The sequence below is a fragment of the Hemitrygon akajei genome, chromosome 2 (genome assembly GCF_048418815.1).
Source record: "Hemitrygon akajei chromosome 2, sHemAka1.3, whole genome shotgun sequence".
Classification (NCBI taxonomy): Eukaryota; Metazoa; Chordata; class Chondrichthyes; order Myliobatiformes; family Dasyatidae; genus Hemitrygon; species Hemitrygon akajei.
This window is the reverse complement of record NC_133125.1, coordinates 44,448,795-44,467,604: the sequence shown is the minus strand read 5'-3', so window position 1 is coordinate 44,467,604 and position 18,810 is coordinate 44,448,795. Positions and strand designations below refer to the sequence as shown.

The 18,810-nt window shown below is 38.7% G+C and overlaps 1 long non-coding RNA gene across 1 annotated transcript; it reads left to right on the top strand.

Annotated features, from left to right (window-relative positions):
• Positions 1-5,022: 5,022 nt before the first annotated feature.
• On the top strand, positions 5,023-18,169 carry LOC140741386 (uncharacterized). Its single transcript, XR_012102057.1, has 3 exons — positions 5,023-5,191; positions 6,776-6,920; positions 14,408-18,169. It is a non-coding gene; the product is annotated as an uncharacterized lncRNA (long non-coding RNA).
• Positions 18,170-18,810: the final 641 nt, after the last annotated feature.

The window sequence follows — 18,810 nt, the reverse complement described above, 5'->3', positions numbered from 1 at the left end:
GCTGGCTCTGAAAAACTATTGTGCAGACCGTTATGCTACAATACCACCCTGGGGAGGGGTGGACTGGTTGAAAAGCTGAAGGAGGCAGCACCTGCTCAAGCGTGGAGAGTATATTATGTTTGTGTATTTCACCCTGGAAACCACTTTAAAGATGCTTTCAACTGTAGAAACTGGCTACAAGTGAATTTTGACTTGATATATGCACTTTATGGAGGTGTTTGCATGCAGGTTCCAATCATTAGAGGTGTGTCTGGTGCCTGTAACGTTGCACTGGATAGCTAGGGAGCTTGAAACTGCTGTATTTTCTTCTGAGACAGTGAGTTAGGATTGAGAATGACTTATTTCCACTCTGATTTTGTGGTCCTGAGGTCAATGTGGGAACTGCAGATGCCTGGCAGGACGGGCAGTGGATAGTATCTGGTGCGACGTGCTCTTTTTGCCCTTTTTTTGTGGGGCTTCTCTGTGCTGGTGCATGGCCTTGAGGTTCTCAATGGCATCCTGAATGCTGCTTCATTCGGTGTGGGTCAGTGACGCCAGGACTCGATGGGAAAGTTAAAGTCAGTTAGGTTTACTGTCCTGCGTACCTGTCTGCACAGGTACGATGAAGAAATTACTTGCAGCTGCACCACATGCACCGCATCATATAAGAGGCCTTCACATGAAGACATAATTAAACATAAATTATGCATATATTTTACAAGAAAGAACACCATCAGAACAAACGAAACAAGGCCCATTTTAATGCAAAGTGATCAAAGAAGTCACTTTTGCTCAACTGTATGGTTGTGCCAAGTTGGTTCAAGAACCCAGTGCTCGAAGGGAAATAGTTATTTTTGAACCTGGTGGCCTGGCACTGCAGGGTTCTGTACCTCCTGTCTAATAGTAGTGTGGGAAAACAGCATGGCCTGAATAGTGGGGATCTCTGATGATAGACATTACCTCCTTGAGACAGCACCTCCAGCAGATATTACTGATGCTACTCCCTGCAGCTTCTTATATCCCTGCATATTTGAATTGCTGTAGCAGACCACAGTGTAACCAGTCACTTTATTGAAGGAGAGCTTAATCAGGCATTTTAATTTTTTTTTTCCCTTCTCTCAGCCTGGTAATCTCATCCCATGACAGCTTGGAACTGAGTTGCTTTAATAGTTTTGAGCATGCAACCAATGTGGCCTGCCTACTGCTGTCAACTGTATGTGATTAGGGCTGTAATGCTGTGAATGCTCGGTGTTGGAGAGGACACTGGCATTCAATTTTTTGCTTCTGGGCCTCACTAACTCACTCAAATCTAGCAACCAAATGTACATTAATGAGTAAGCATATGAGGAAAGAGATTGATGAAGGAGATTCAATACATCTAAACACTGGAATAACTTCACTCAAGATTACTTGGAAAATAGAATATAATTAAAGTGATACAGGAAACAGATACAAAGTCAGCTGATCAATGGCAAGGAATTGTTTTCTAAATGCAGAGAGTAGTACTTCTCGATTAGGACAATTGCATATAAGTGTAGACATAGGTCAGTTTTGAAACCTACAGATGATTAAAAACTTGATTATGTAGCAGCAGCAGAGAAGATTTTTGCAGCGCTCTGAAGTACTTGGATAAATGTAAAATGAAGTTTATTGCCGATAAATTTGAAGTGAAGATTTTGGAAGAACAATTTGGGGAAGTACAATGATCTAAATGGTATTATTGTGAGGGGGAGCCTATAGTAGAGGGATCTGGTGATGTATGTTTACATATAGAACACAGAATAGTACAGGCCCATCAGCCCACGATGTTGTGCCAACCTTTTAACCTACTCCAGGATCAATCCTTCCCTCCCATACAGCTCTCCATTTTTTTCTTTCATGCACGTATCTAAGAGTCTCTTAGCTGTCCCTAATATATCTGCCTCTACGATCAGCCCCAGCAGTGTACTTGCCACTCCATGTTAAAAAAAACCTACCTCTGACATCCCCCCCTATATTTTCCTCCAAATACCTTAAAATTATGCCCAAAACATTAGCCAGCGCCACCTTGGGGGAAAGGTGCTGGCTGTCCATTCTGTCATCTTACACACCTCTAACAAGTCACCTCTCATCCTCCTTCAATCCGAATGGAAAAGCCCAGGCTTGCTCAAACTTGCCTCATAAGACAACTCAGGCAGCATCCTGGTAAATCTCCTCTGAATCTCTCCAAAGCTTCCACAGCATTCCCTGTAATGAGGCGACCAGAGCTGAACATAATACTCCAAGCGTAGCCTAACCAGAGTTTTAAAGAGCTGCAACATTACCTCGTACTCTTGAACTCAGTCCCCTGACTAATTAATCCCAATCCACCAATCTTTAATCTCTCCATCAATTTGTGTGGCAACTTTGAGAAACTTATGGATGTGGATCCTGAGATCGCTCTGTTTTGCAACACTGCTAAGAATCCTATCTTTATATCTTTGAAGGTAACATAACCAGCTGATAAGGTGTTTAAGTAAGTGTATGGGATTGATTTTTTAATTAAGAATACATCAATATCAACCTCACTTTTTTAATATACAGTATTTCTATTTCTGCATTTTTTAAAAAATCTTCAATATACGTTATTGATTTACTTGTTTATTTATTATTATTATTTTCATTTAATTTATTTTTTTCTCTCTGTCTCTGTAGATTATGCATTGCATTGAACTGCTGCTGCTAAGTTAACAAATTTCACATCACATGCCGGTGATAATAATCCTGATTCTGATTCTGATTCTGTTATTATTGGAATAGCATAATAGCAAGGGTATGTTCTGTGGAGGTGTTGGATTCCTGAGTTTTTCTTAAACACAGATCACTTTCATTTTACTTTTTGGAGTCTCAAGGGACTGCAGATTCCAGAATCCAGAGCAAAATCAACAGATTTATCTGAGTTCTGAAAAACTTAATGTCCATTAAGATGAAGCCAGGCAGCAACTTCAAAACTATTTCAATGATTAATCCACCCCTGGAAGCACATAGGTCTCTTGCCTCTTGTTCCACATCTTTTAAATAGGAAATAGGCTCATTCAGTTGCTGATTTGGGTATTTGAATTTTAAACTCCGAAATAATTTGAGTTTATTTTCAATTACAAATATAGAAATTCATCAGTAATTCTGGAAAGTGATAGCTAGATAGTCATTGAATCATCACTAGATTATTGATTTCTTTATAACCACTTCTTGGAGATCACAGCTACATTATGCATTAACATTTACTATCTTAATATTTAAAGCTGTAAGATCATAGTAGCTTCTACAATAGTTGTAAAAGTTTAAAGATATTGCTTACGGAATATATGGAAGTTGCACATTGGCTGACAAGTTCAAGCAGCAGTGAATCAGCCATGTTAGTTTTGAGCAGTGTGGCATTTAATCTAAAACCAGACACTGACCTAAAGGTTTAACGCATTCGTGGAGACTTCTTCTACAATGCATAATCATCCATTTTTAATTTCAGCAACCCAGTTTTTTTCACCATATATCACGTCATTCAAGCAAAGCACAAAATTACTTCTTAAGTAGACAGATACTAAGATTTCTTTTTAATTGACATTCAGCACAGGGTGGCCCTTCCAGCCCTCTGAGCTGCTCCGCCCAGAAATCCCCCAGTTTAAACCTAGCCAATTTAAAATGACTAATTAACCAATCAACCGGTACGTCTTTGGGCTGTGGGAGGAAACCGGGGCACCCGGAGGAAACCAGAGCAGACGGTCACGGGAAGAATGTACAAACTCCTTATGTGCAGCAGTGGGAGTGCTGATTGAAAATAACAGAGGGACCTTTTCTGAATTATTTTCAAAACCTTCAATTCGTTATTTAAACTCAGATGTTGGCTATTATTAATTTTTATTACATAAAAGGTATCTACCTTCTTTTCTCCTTAATGAACAGCTTCAGTCTTGGTAGGGGTTAGACTCTTGTCTTTTGTAATAAATTAGTATGGTTTAATATAACTATTGATTAACTTATATGAATATGGGGTAATGTAATCATTATTATGAACAGATATAATTTAACTGGTAGCTTTTTTTTTTATCTTTTCTGACCTTTCATATATACTTTCTTGTACTCTGTATTCTTCTATGTAGAAACTAATAAAAATATTGGAAAAGAAAGAAAATAACAGTATTTAATCTTGTGCAGAAAACAAACCATACTTTCATGGTGCATATACAATATTCATGGGACATATCAGCCTGTTATTATTGGTAATGCAGAATATATTTATCTTCTAAAAAATTAAGTACATAATTTATAATTTAAATTATATATTATAAAATTTAAGTATAAGAATACGAGTCCTGATGAAGGGTCTCGGCCTGAAACATCGATAGTTTGCATAGATGCTATCTGACCTCCTGAGTTCCTCCTGCATTTTGTGTGTTTTGCCCCATATAATTTTAAATCTTATTTATTTTCCTTATAAAACAGAAAATCTGAGAACTAGCTGAAACCCATATTTTCTTGGGAGTATTGCATTCCAGTGGAGTGGTGCTGACAGAAACATAAGATTTGAGATGATAGCTACAAATCAATCAGAATATTTGAATCCATAACATCATTTGACATGTGCAGAAATGCTATTGCAGTCCTTTAATGAGTGACCCTGTGACATTTAACAGTTAAGTTCTGAAGTTTTACTTGACGGCATCACGCGTCGAGAATCAAATTCATTTTCTCTGCCAGTTTCCATGTAATGTAATACTCCACCATGAATTGTTATACAAGCTATTTCACACTTGCAGCTCCTGCTAGGTCAAAAGAAAACTTGAGCAATGTCCATGAAAGTCGAACTCAAGTGAATGATGTGCTTTTCAAAGAAATATCTGATCCAGCTCTGCCAAGTTATGTTTGGCGTGCAGGGGTGCAATGACATCTGCCAGCAACTATCCCACTCCACGGGAGATGCTTCTGGAGCCCACAGCCTATCATGTCATCATGCATACTACACTACAAAATTCATGGAATGATACAAGCCTTCTGATCCCAGATCTCTATTCAAAATAGACTTTGTCGCCAGCTCACATATAAACAGAGCGGAGACACAACGTAAAGAAATGTTGGTCGTGTGTGTTAGCCTGTACCCATTCTAGCTCAGTCCCTGAACAGACAGGCATCACCACACTTCAAGAAACAATCATTTGGCTAACGGAACACTTTCCTCCATTCCTTCCCCTCAAGTTCAGTGAGTGAATTATCTTTTCAATTCTATTTTGTTTCTGTGTTCAATTAACTTACTTTCTGCTGATTTTAATTGTGTTCTTCAAATAAGTAGATGTTTAAATGATGAGAGATATTTTTAGTGGATTGTGTATTTGGTGAATATATATGATGTTAGGAAATCTTAGAATAAATGTGCTATTGTTAAGTGAGAGTATCATGTATTGCTTCTAATATATCATCAGCTGGAAACCTTTCTTGATTTAAGCCAATCTTTCATCAGAAGTAATCCATCAAAGTTCTAGGAAATATGTCCAGCAAATTACGTTGATACAGCAATTCACAGTACAAGGTTGCAAATCCATCTAGTAATTCAATAAAATATTAACTCTATAAATATATCCCCATATCTGTGTTTCTTATATGAATCAGCAATTCGTATTGTAAGTAAAGAATTTGTGGCATTAATCTCATAAAATATGGATATAACACAGAGTAACATTTAGATTTTCATTTTTGCTATCAAGTGTGGTACTAGTTCACAGTTAAAAATACAATAGTGATGTTTTTACAGAATTTAGTTCACAATGTAAGTTGACTTTAATTCACACTGATGATAAATAACTGTACTTGTAAAAATGATCTGTGAACAGATAGTGTTTCAAGAAAAAAATTAATAGTAAGCTTATTTTCTATGGTGTATGCAAAATATTCAGCATAAGAATGAGGAATGAGGCTGTATTTAAAGAATCATGCATTTAAAGAAAACATACAAGAAGTACTGTAAAATTAATTAAACACATTATCTGTAAAAAAGATTAAAGGGGTCCATCACTCTACATAATAAAGTTCCTATAGGTGACAAGAAACCGTTTTTGAGATTTTAATTAGTCATTTTATTTAGTGCTTCGGTGGAAGTGTTTAGGGATAGTAGTAGTGTGTAGATCATAATCTAACTTGCAGTGACCGTCTATCTTGATGGCTATGTTAGTTAAAGGGCACTGATTAATAAAATGTGTTAAATAAAGAACTGGAAATAAAGATTTTAATCCATAGTACCGAGTTATGTGCGTGCTTGAAATCAAATTAAATGTGGTAGTAACTCAAAGTTAAAAAAAAAGTGTAATCCTGATGTTTTGCTTAATTCACTTAAAGATATAAAGATGATTTTAATTTATAATGACAATAAATCAATGTTATAAACATGGTTTACACAGATCTGTGAACAAACATGTATTCAAAATAACAAAAAATATTAAACTATAATTCACTGATTGGGAAGGATGGTATGGAGAAATCATTCCTCTAGTCAAATAATTGTGCTTATTCTTGACTGGTATGCAGGAACAGGTGCTATGTAAATTGACATAAATAAGGTTGAGAATAGGTTGGTTTTGATTCATCTAGTACTGTATTTTAGTAATGTCATTGCAGTGAATTACCTTTGTTTGCTGGCAAATATCAGAAAATTTAAGAAACATATTAACATGAATAGCAAACAGATATCAGAGGGATAATGCAACATGCTAAAGCAGACGAGCTGTAGAAATTGTTAAAATACACAGCTGCTACATCGTGAACTTAAGTCGCACTCTAATCTATTTTCTAGGAATGGCTGATCTGTCTTACGTGCCTCGAGAGAGAGCAGCTGACCCTACATACGACTTGAGAACTATATGGGAGAAGAAAATTGAAAAGCAGACGGAATGGCTGGAGCAGGAGAGGCTGAGGCTGAGTAGGAGTGCCCTTAGCAGGTGTGTGGTGTGTTTATGCCATGATATAAGACAGCATAGAACTGATGTCCAGAAACGATGCTCCACTCTTTTAGTAATCACATTAATTGTCTCCCTGGTTGAGACCAAATTACATTATATATTGTCCATATCCTAATGAAATGCAATGCCATGGAGCCATAGTGAACTGTGATGGTTTATGAACTTATGACCATGGGGATGAACTTCTGTAGTGGATCCCCTGTTGAATCAAAGTAACATTGTCTACTTACTTCATAGTTGTTTTTTCACATACCTTTATTTGATGAGACGTGTATTTGTGGTACTAATTCCATCAGTATTGTACATGGAGATGGGCTTGGCATACGGAAGTTACAAGGTGGGAGAAGAAGAGGAGCCATTATTAGAGATTCAACAGTTGCAATGGGGTAGGGGAGAAAATGAATGACGTTGAGTAATATGTCTGTCAGCAAGGTTTTGTTACAACAAAAATAGCATTAAGTACTATTTATCATGATAATCAAGTAGGTGAACTTCAAGAAACTTGAAGAAACTTGGAGGAAGTACCTCTATTCTTTAAAGATAACTTGAATCTTTATAATTGCTTTGGTTTTGAACTAGTCTTGAAATTTGTACCTTTTCTATCACAAATCTAAACCGTAGTTGAATCACTATTAGGTTAATGATTTCTTTATAGGTTCAAAGGTTCATTTATTATCAAAGTATACAACTCTGAAATTCTTCTTCTCCAGATAGCCATGAGCGAAAAAAGTAAAGAAAGGCAGCACAATCATCAACCCCCAAAATTCTCCCTCCCTGTACAAAAAACTGAGAAAAGTCAGGCAAAAATATACAAAAACTAAAGACTGAAAAGAGTCTATAGTCCAAGTCCACGTCCAAAACGCAGAAAAGCTGGGCAACACGCTCCAGGCACAGCGGCCGGTTCTCCCTTCTCCAGCAGCATTGCTGAGCGATCTTCAGCGATCAAAAGACAGGCAACTGGCGCTCACCCTTTACACTTGCCTTAGTGTTTCGATCTCCCTCATCTCTTCAACTGGTGAACAATGGAAGCTTTAATTGGCGAAATTGAGTCAAACATCGGCTCTCACCTCATCCGGCATCCTCACCACAAGGTTCACGCACGCTGCCTCTGCCTTCCGGAATCCTCTTGGAGACTGCAGAGTGCTGAAGCACCCAAACGATCTCCAAACTTGTGCATTCACCTCAGAGTTACAATCTCCCTCGTCGCTTTAACTGGTGAACAATGGAAGCTTTAATTGGTGAAATGGAGTCAGGTATCGGCTTGCACCCCATCCCACTGCCTGCTCACTGCCTCTGCCTCCCAGAGTCCTCTCGGAGACTGCAGAGGGCTGGAACACTCAAACGATCTCCAAACAGCAAATCACAGGCTCCAACAGTCTCAGAAACACATCCAAGATAAAAAACAAATGTAAAAGACATAAAAGAAGTGAAATATATGGTTTCATGGTCTATCCAGGAGATGGTCAAAGAAAGAAGCGTTGGACACACGCTCCATCTTGACCGGAAGGTCAAACTACTCATGTGGCTCCTTGAACTGCCGTTAGAATTGTATTTGGAGCTTGTGGATCCGGTCAGTGCATTCAGCTGAGGTCATGGAAATGGACATTGAGCCACTGCTAAAGCTTCATTTTGGATTAGAATTCTAGGCCCATGGTCAAACTGGCATGATTGTAATTGTGAAGGGGCTTTTTCTTATCTTCCATTTGTATAGCAAAGTGGTTGCTCAGACACTTCTATGTGGACAATGTTCTTCCACACTTAAGACCTGAATTTTCTACACTCAGATCCTGTACCAAGAGAGGATGAAGAGAGAGCTGTTCCATTAAGTAAAAGAATAATCTTCTGTTCAGTGTTTTAACTATGCAATGATTCTTTTGCAAAGATTTGAAATGAACTGCATGCAAGGCTAATATCTGAGGGCCTTCCATAGTCAGGAGTGCCATATCATGTTAGTGAGATTTGTTCTTTGTGGACATCAGGGATTTCATGTCTGGAAACAGAGGAAACCATGTTTTTTTTTTGTCTCAGCTTGCTCCTGCCCCACTGAACTCATTTCTGCATACCTTGACACTGTCTTATCCCCCCTTGTTCAATCTCTTCCCACCTATGTTCGTGACACTTCTCATGCTTTGAATTTTTTCAATGATTTTAAGTTCCCTGGCCCCCACCATCTTATTTTCACCATGGACGTCCAGTCCCTATATACCTCCATCCCCCACCGAGATGGTCTCGAAGCTCTTCGCTTTTTTTTGGATTCCAGACCTAACCAATTCCCCTCTACCACCACTCTCCTCCGTCTAGTGGAATCAGTTCTTACTCTCAATAATTTCTCCTTTGGCTCCTCCCACTTCCTCCAAACCAAGGGTGTAGCCATGGGCACCCATATGGGTCCCAGTTACGCCTGCCTTTTTGTTTGCTTTATGGAACAGTCCATGTTCCAAGTCTATACCGGTATCACTCCCCCTATTTTCCTTCGCTACATCGATGACTGCATTGGCGCTGCCTCTTGCACGCATGCTGAGCTCGTCGACTTCTTTAACTTTGCCTCCAACTTTCACCCTGCCCTCAAATTTACCTGGTCCATTTCCGACACCTCCCTCCCCTTTCTTGATCTTTCTGTCTCCATCTCTGGAGACGGCCTATCTACTGATATCTACTATAAGCCTACAGACTCTCACAGCTACCTGGACTACTCCTCTTCCTACCCTGTCTCTTGCAAAAATGCTATCCCCTTCTCACAATTCCTCCGTCTCCACCGCATCTGCTCTCAGGATGAGGCTTTTCATTCCAGGACAAAGGAGATGTCTTCCTTTTTTAAACAAAGGGGCTTCCCTTCGTCCACCATTAACTCTGCTCTCAAACGCATCTCTCCCATTTCACGCACATCTGCCCTCACCCCATCCACCCGCCATCCCACTCGGGATAGGGTTCCCCTTGTCCTTACCTGCCACCCCACCAGCCTCCAGGTCCAACGTATAATCCTCCGTAACTTCTGCCACCTCCAACGGGATCCTACTACCAAGCACATTTTTCCCTCCCCACCTCTTTCAGCTTTTCGCAGGGACTGTTCCCTACGCGACTCCCTTGTCCACTCGTCCCCCCCATCCCTTCCCACCAATCTCCCTCCTGGCACTTATCCTTGTAAACGGAACAAGTGCTACACCTGCCCTTACACTTCCTCCCTCACCACCATTCAGGGCCCCAGACAGTCCTTCCAGGTGAGGCGACACTTTACCTGTTAGTCGGCTGGTGTGGTATACTGCGTCCGGTGCTCTCGGTGTGACCTTTTATATATTGGTGAGACCCGACGCAGACTGGGAGACCGTTTCGCTGAACACCTACGCTCGGTCAGCCAGAGAAAGCAGGATCTCCCAGTGGCCACACATTTTAATTCCACGTCCCATTCCCATTCTGATATGTCTATCCATGGCTTCCTCTACTGTCAAAATGAATCCAAACTCAGGTTGGAGGAACAACACTTTATATACCGGCTGGGTGGCCTCCAACCTGATGGCATGAACATTGACTTCTCTAACTTCCGTTAATGCCCCTCCTCCCCTTCTTACCCCTTCCCTGACATATTTAGTTGTCTGCCTGTTCCCCATCTCCCTCTGGTGTCCCCCCCCCCTTTCTTTCTCCCGCGGCCTCCCGTCCCATGATCCTTTCCCTTCTCCAGCTCTGTATCACTTTCGCCAATCACCTTTCTGGCTCTCAGCCTCACCCCACCCCCTCCGGTCTTCTCCTATCATTTCGCATTTCCCCCTCCCCCCACTACTTTCAAATCTCTTACTATCTTTTCTTTCGGTTAGTCCTGACAAAGGGTCTCGGCCCGAAATGTCGACTGCGCTTCTCCCTATAGATGCTGCCTGGCCAACTGTGTTCCACCAGCATTTTGTGTGTGTTGCTGTTTGAATTTCCAGCATCTGCAGATTTCCTCGTGTAAACCTTTTTTTTTTCTGGGTTGATCAGAGTATTCAAAAGAATGTAAAAAATCAGAGAAGGAGAAGGCTGTACAGCCCCACCAACCTGCTCTCCCTTCTAATAAGCAATTCATATTGGTGTCAGTTTCATTTTCTGACACATTATCTTGACTCCCCATTAAATCATCCTTGACTATATTCAATGATTCAGCCTTCACAGCAACCTGGGAGCAATACAAAGGTTCAGAACCCTCTTAGAGAAGAAACACCTCCTTATTTCCATCCTAAATGGTCTATTATTCTGATACCATGTCTCATAGCTTTATATGCCTCCATGAGGGGAAACCATCCTCATATGTACAACCAGCCATCACTTTGTCATTCTGAGTACTTCAAGTAGCAGAAATATAACTTTTCAAAATGATTCTAAACTACTTCTAAAATGCACAACATGAAACTACAAGTAATGATCAACAAACCTTATAAATTCCATTGCTGCAGTTCTGCCAGAGAGGCAGAGCGAAGTATTTATCTGATCCTGTCCCGATCTTCAAGCTGTCACCACTTAACACCAGCTTACGTTGTGATTTCTTGCTCCTTGCAAAGAATAACATTAAGCATTTCAATATGAATCTTCTTCATACCTGCTGCCCTGCCATTAGCAAGGTTGATCCGTAGAGAGCCGACTTCCCCCAGTGAAATGGAGAATTGAAACTTTCAATCTGCATGATACAATTGGCTCGCTTCCCCACCCTTCAGGCCTCTGCGATATCTTGGCTCAGACAATGTAAAATTAATGTTGTTTCCTGAACCCATGCATGCCTCAAGTTTATTTTAAGGTATTATGCTTGCCAAAAGTCATTTCTTGTCAATTAGGGAAGAGATGGAAAATTACAAGGCCTTAATGTTTTCGTTACAAAGAGGAGAAAAAGACACTTCTGCTGCAAATAGTGGGCGAGAATCATCGACCAAATTGTCTGTATTAATTAGGATAATTAGTTGGCTGTGGTATCAGCAGACTAACCAAATTCCAGGCCCCGACCAACAAAATAATCAACAACTTTAACCAAGGAGAGAAGAGCATATACTGTATTACATATTTTTATATTTACCATTTTTAATCGAATAAATCATACTGAGTCTTATAACCTCTTCATGTGTTGTAAAAAATTATTACTGTAGAAAGAAGCACCATAAAAAGCCAGGAAGAGCAATGAGATTATTAACCAGTAAATCTGCCAGGAACTCTTTGAAAGAGTCTCAATGATTTCTCGTGCTCACTCAATGCCTGAAAGTGGGATCAATACATCAGCCATTCAGTGCAACACTGTAATATCAGGCTGGACTATTTCCTCCGATGCAATCGAATGAGAAAACACCATTTTTTACTGAGTGCCAAGAATGGCATTAACCAATCCAAATTTACAGACATTGAATGCATATCATGATTTTGGCAATGAGGTTAACTTTACTAATCTTGAGACCTGAAACATTTGTAAGTGGAATAGTGGGATTGCCTTAGAGTCAGGGGTAGTGTGAGTTTAAACATTAAGTGTAACCAGCCAAGATGTGCAAAAAAAACTGTGTTTTGTTTCCATGCATATATGGCAATGTCACAAAACCTAGAGGATGTAAAGGTTAATCTATGTTAAAATCTACACAAATGTGGAGCAGCTTGTCTAATTGAGGTCACTGTAGCTTTTAATTGATTCAGCCTTTAGCATCAGTGAATAGAGTACTAAAGGAATGAGTTAGTTCCTACAGAATTTCCTTAACAACATCTACTCTTTTCCCAAGCCTTTTCTGCTTCTGTCTGTTCAGTTATCTAAGTGGAGTCCCAGTTATGCTGACAATGTGCCACTGTAACAGGATCATGGCATCTCAAAGTCAAAGTAAAATTTATTATCAATGCACTTATGTGTTGCCGTATTCTACCTCGAGATGCTTTTGAGGAAAATGAAGAAAAACAATAGAATTAACGAAGAACTAAACATAACCAAAGACTGACAAAAAAAACCAATGAGCAAAAGAAGACAAATTGTGTAAATAAAAAAATAACACTGAGTTGCAAAGAGTCCTTGAAAATGAGCCTGTAGGTTGTAGAATCAGTTCAGAGTTGTAGTGGTCAGATCGGGAGCCTGATGGTTATAGGGTAATAACCACTCCTAAACCTGGTGGAGTGGGGCGTACTTCCTGTCCGAAGGTAGTAGCAAGAAGAGAACACAGTCTAGACGATGGGGTCCCTGATATTGGATGCTGCTTTCTTGTGGCTGTGCTCCGTGTAAATGTGCTCAATGGTGGGGAGGAATGGGAAAGAGGTGCTCAGAGATGTTATAGAAATGACAATAGCCATGGATAATGCTACCTCTCAATGTGACAGTTTGTTGGGTGTGCGTGATTGAAGGCTGAAGTGTCTGAAGAATTGTTTCCATCCAGTTCACTAGATGGGAAAGGGAAATATGAGCTTGCACTGTAGATGTGGAAGGAGACTCCTAAATGATATTCTTCAAAAATCTTCATTTAAGTTTGAAGACAATTTAGTCAAAACCATAGTGTATGACTGTGTACTATATTTTATATTTTCTGAATACATAGATTAAGAGTGCTACCTATAACCTCAATCAGGATTATATGGAGTCAAAATGCCAAGAGCTGTAGAGCTGAACATATATTCCAGCGGAATACAACATCAATATTTGATAATAAAATTTTTTGTCATTTGTCTAACCTTTTGAAGAAATTTTCCTCTCTATTAGCTTGGCTGGTTTATATAATATGCTTGAATCATCCGAACTAGTAATGTCCAGGTTCGGACAGTCCTCATATCAAAGGCTTCAGTCTTTGTGGTGGCAGGAATGTTGCAGATAATCACAGTATTCTGGGTCAGGAAACAGAAAATATTTCAGCAAGGCATCGACAGCTTCACAAATGAAGTAAGAGGGGCAAAATTGGTGAGTCTAATGTTAGTGACTCATGTAGGTTTTCGCAAATAAAACTAAATGAGGCTTTTTATCTTTAATGAAACCCATAACACATTTTATTGAACTCCAAAACCTAAACACAGAAGTATGCTAAAGCTCTTTACGTAAAAACCATCATCATGCCAGTGCAGCCTCTTAAAGCAAAGCCCCATATGACTGTCGGTGGTTGTGAATTATGTACTTTTCTCCCACTTTCATTATCTTACACTCAGAGCGTTTGGTGGTTTGTTTTCTGATAAAATAATGGATAATTGTAATTAAAAACAAGTTAGTCTCGCATCTGGCCACAGTGTATATTGACCAAAAATGGATTAGACATTAATTTTATGCTTCTCCCAATTTTTCTTTCTATTGAATAGAAGTGAAAGTCAGTAGGATATGCGGTTGATAGGCAAGAGCATTTGCTTCATATTATTGCCAAAATACAAAACCTCTCCAGAATCTTGAACTCCTCCGTCTAATACTACTAGGAGCAATATTAATAACTTTTCCCAGATAAATGATAATTATTGATGTTTTATTACATATAACTCAATGAACAACATTTATTGTGTTTCACCAGCAGACTCATCAAAGAATGGACCAGCAGAGTTGAAAGCAAAAAAAAGCTGATGCAAACCATTCTTGAAGATGACAGAAAGAGACAGAGATCTGCGTTATCAATTGAAAGTCCTGTTCTGCAAATACCCTCCAGTGCTTAATTGCTGAAGATACAGTCAAGTCAGCCAAGGACAGCTACCGTCATGTTACTTTGTGACTGCAGTGACATTTTAAGTTCACTTTAATGTATGGCCTAATTCACTATGAAAGTAATCTGCTCATGTTCTAATAATTTTCTGATTTCATATGAACTATTAATAAGTTTTCTTTATTGCTTGATTTATTTCACTCTTATTTATGAAACACTTTAGGTTTGATTTTTGGAAATCTTAGTTGTAGAAAGTCTTGAAAGTTTTGGGTTGTAAATGTAGTAACATGCTTACAGGTAACAAAAGTGGTCCTTAACATGGTCATGGGTTAAAGTTAGGCAATTGTACTGCAATGATTTTGACAGAAATGACACTTTATTGTAATTTGACTAAAACACATGTTTACTAGGCAGGCATTCAGTATATCCAAATCTTCTGAGTGATCACTTGATTAGGAAGAAGTGGTTGTAAAAGGCGAAGTATTGAAGGCTGAATGTTGTTGCAGGAAGTAGATGGAATTTGCAGTCAGAAAGTTTGGTGATAGGGTTTTGAAGGTGTGATAATGAAACGAAATGGTGGATTTTCAGTATATTATCAAGTATGAATACTCAAACAGGACAAAGAAATGGTTCAAAATACAGAGTTTATTGCTTAGGGCATCTCTGTCAAATGGAAGTTTCACAAGATGTTCAGTGATTGCCAATTTAGGGAATGCTGCTTGAGATAGCAAAGTCAGTGAGCAAGTAAGTAGCAGAGATCAGTTGTTTCTATTTGTTCTCAGATTGACTGGGCTCAGCCTTGGAACAGTCAATACGATAAGTACAGCTTGGCTAGCCAAACTTGCAATTTCATTGCTTCCGCATTGAGCTTCAAGATTGTGAGGACATTAACAAGGCATTAGCAACTATGAGTAATACTTTTTTTCCAGGTAAATCCAATATCTGATGAAATTAAATACCAAGTCTTGCTGCTTCAACAATGAGACAGGTCACCATTGATTACCCTGCACATTTTTCAGGCACAGTAATGGCAGATTGTTTCCTGACTTGAATCATCTCACTATAAATTATGCAAAAAAACTTTTAATTTTACACACTGTGATTCCAGAATTTTTATTTCCATTTCCTCCTTTCATCTCCTAAAGTCAGTATCACAGTATGGATCTTTCAGTGCTGACAGCCATTCGTCAAATGTGAGCTTAGTTGGTGAGTGTTGCCAAGTTATTAAAACGTGGAGAACAGCCAAACTAACCCTGTCCCTGTATGTCTGCTCACATATGCACTTGGCAAAAGAGGGATTGGGACAGAAACAAGAAAATCCCACTTGCTGGCAATGTTCGCCTCCTCTAGATCCCCAAAATCTATCAGCCAATTCTAGCATATCCCAGAAAAAGGGATGTATTTTATTTTGCAAGTGATTGATTGAGGACTTCACAAAAAAAAATACTTTTGCTCCTAATAAAAGTCTACAGATGTATTGATAAAAGTATTTTTGAATTTAAAAACCTCTTTCACTATTTTCACCTCTAGCAACAAAACAAAAACAAGTATTACATTTCAAAATAACAAAAATAATGGTAGATTCTGGCATTTGAGAACAAATCCACTGCCAGTTATCTACCCACAATTACCCTCTGCCTGAAACAGGTTCTGTTCATATGTTTCCATTGCTAATCCAATTTTGTTGTTCCCCACCAGCTTTTACTAAAAAGCACGCACACACACACACACACACACAAAATCGCCTACAGCTGGTTCTTGTCTTCTGGATTAACCCTTTCAGAGGTAATTAGAAAAAAAATACATTAATAAGGATTCAGAAAAAAATATGGGACTATTAAAATTTGGATTTTGTTGGTAATTTTCTTTTTAAATAAACAGGAAGTGTACAAGAGCTTCTATTAGCTCTCAACCACATTTCCCTCATTTCTGCATCTTATTTCGTTAGGCATTCAATGACTGCTGCAGGCTATTCCGTCATAACCTCTAAGAATTAAACTAGAGCTGATATGTTGCTGTCTGGATTGCAGACTCTGTAAGAGTGATAAGTGCCTTTTTCTCTGAAAGCCTGACCATCTCAACACAGGGTATATACAGGGTAAACACAAAGATGGACCAAACAGCCTGTTTCTGTGTCTAATTTTCATTTCATCATTCCTAACCCCTCCATTGAGCACTTCTCCATTTTAGCCAATATAAGGAGCTAACTATCTGAGGAGCTTGAATTTAGCAAAGGGCAAAAGTGTTGCTCAGCATAGACCAGATTATTCCAGTACTGGTTCTCGGTTGAGCTTCATTGCAGAAGGAGTGTGGGATTGTACTTTGGATTTAGCGTGTACTAAGATCTGTGTGGATGGACACTAGGTAATATGATCATTTAATTTCGTAGTATTTCAGGTAAAATTGAATTAACCAATTAATAATCTTTGATTAAGCCCGCATATAATCCATGAATTGTCAGCACGAGCGATCAATCTAAATCAGAGGAAAAAAAGAAATGAACTCAAAATTTGCAAATCATGGTGTACAGAACAGAATGCTTCTAACGCATGGGACTCCTTCTCATGGACAGACCTGATACTTGTCAGAATGTCCAATCTCAAATTATGAAAGTTTAAATACAGTCTGTCAAACATCACTCTAACACCGATGACTTTGCTTTAACGCGGCAAAGGTGAACTAACCCATTTGTGTTTCAAACATTTATTATGTTGGTTAATTTAAAAACGGAATTTAAAGTGTCACAGATCAAAATAGAAATATAATTCGGCTGAGTTATGTTTTTCTCTGGTGTTGCTATGTGATTACTGTTACAACGTACGAGCATGGCAATGGAACCTAAGAGAATGGAGGCTGTTCTGCTCAGCATAAATAACCTTTGGCAGTATTAGCAATTATTTTGTGCCCCTTAAGCTTACATGCTTGATTCTTGTTTTTTTCCAGGTTGAGAGGTGTGGGAAGGATTTTATTTTTCCTCACCACCTGTAAGCTACCGTACAAAATGCTTAGATGTAAGTGAGGACAAGATTCCTTAAAGCCTTCATCTGCACATTAACGTCTGCTTTTGTCTTTTGGCATCCTGGTAGTGTGATGCATTTGACAGCCTTATTAAATACACAAATAATTGACCACCATTTAGATCTATATCAATTGTGAGTCCTGTTGGGGAGCTGATACACATCAATTTAGCTCTGTTCAAGTGTGGCATTTACTGTATAATCCTGCAGCAAGCCATGAAAATGTATTGTTTAAATAATAATGATTTTTACTATGTTTTAGATTGCGTTGCATGATTTGATATTTAAATCAAATGGAAATACAGCTGGACTTAGCCCTGTGGCAATCTGAAGTGATCATTGCATTGGAACAACAGATGAGAATGTCTGGATTAAATCCAATTTAATGATAGATTTAACTACATATGTAGCTATGTTAAAAGCTTAGATGTATATTAAAACCAGTGGTTGAAATTACAGGCTTGGGCTGACTTCGGCTGCACACCTGTCTTTTCCCATCTGTCTCTCCTAGAGCACGCTGGCACATCAACTTTAATTGCCACAATGCAGATTTTATTAATATTGTATCCCTGTGGTGTAAAGTGTAAAGTTAAATAAAATAAAATTGATTATTTGGGAGTAATTTATTGTTCAGTCTACTGTCATTGGAGAAACAAACTTACGGTAATATGGAAACATTCAAAGTACTGGAAATCTGAAAACAAAATGAAGAAAAAATCAGGAGGTACTTGATTGTTCAGTCAACGTCAAGGAAAAGTTTTTATATATAATCTAATGGACCAGAATTTAATGAAAACTGCCTGTAAAAAGACTTACTTTTATGTATTAAACCTAATGAAATAGATTCTTTATTGAGAGCTTATAACATGAACTTGCAGTACATTTGCACTAAATTTACAAGAGAAATTTACAACAGATGGCATACCAAAATGACTAAACATGCCCATATTACATGACTGTGCATATGATGTAAGAGTAAATGATGAGTCTACTGTAAGTCCAATGCTATTTCTTTATTTTGTGTCCCACAGGGAATATTTATGTTCATCCATTACAGATTTCCCATTACCACATTCTTGCTGGTAGAGACAACTGATTTAATCGAGGCTGAGGTCATGGGCATGTTAATAAGCTCAGCAAAGCTGATAGTCTGCCCTTGGGCATTTGGGCTGACAAGAGTTAGAGAGCAGGTGTTAATTACAAGACGCAGATAGAACCAACTTCACTTGTACATGTGCCCAACAAGATGAATCATGACCGTCT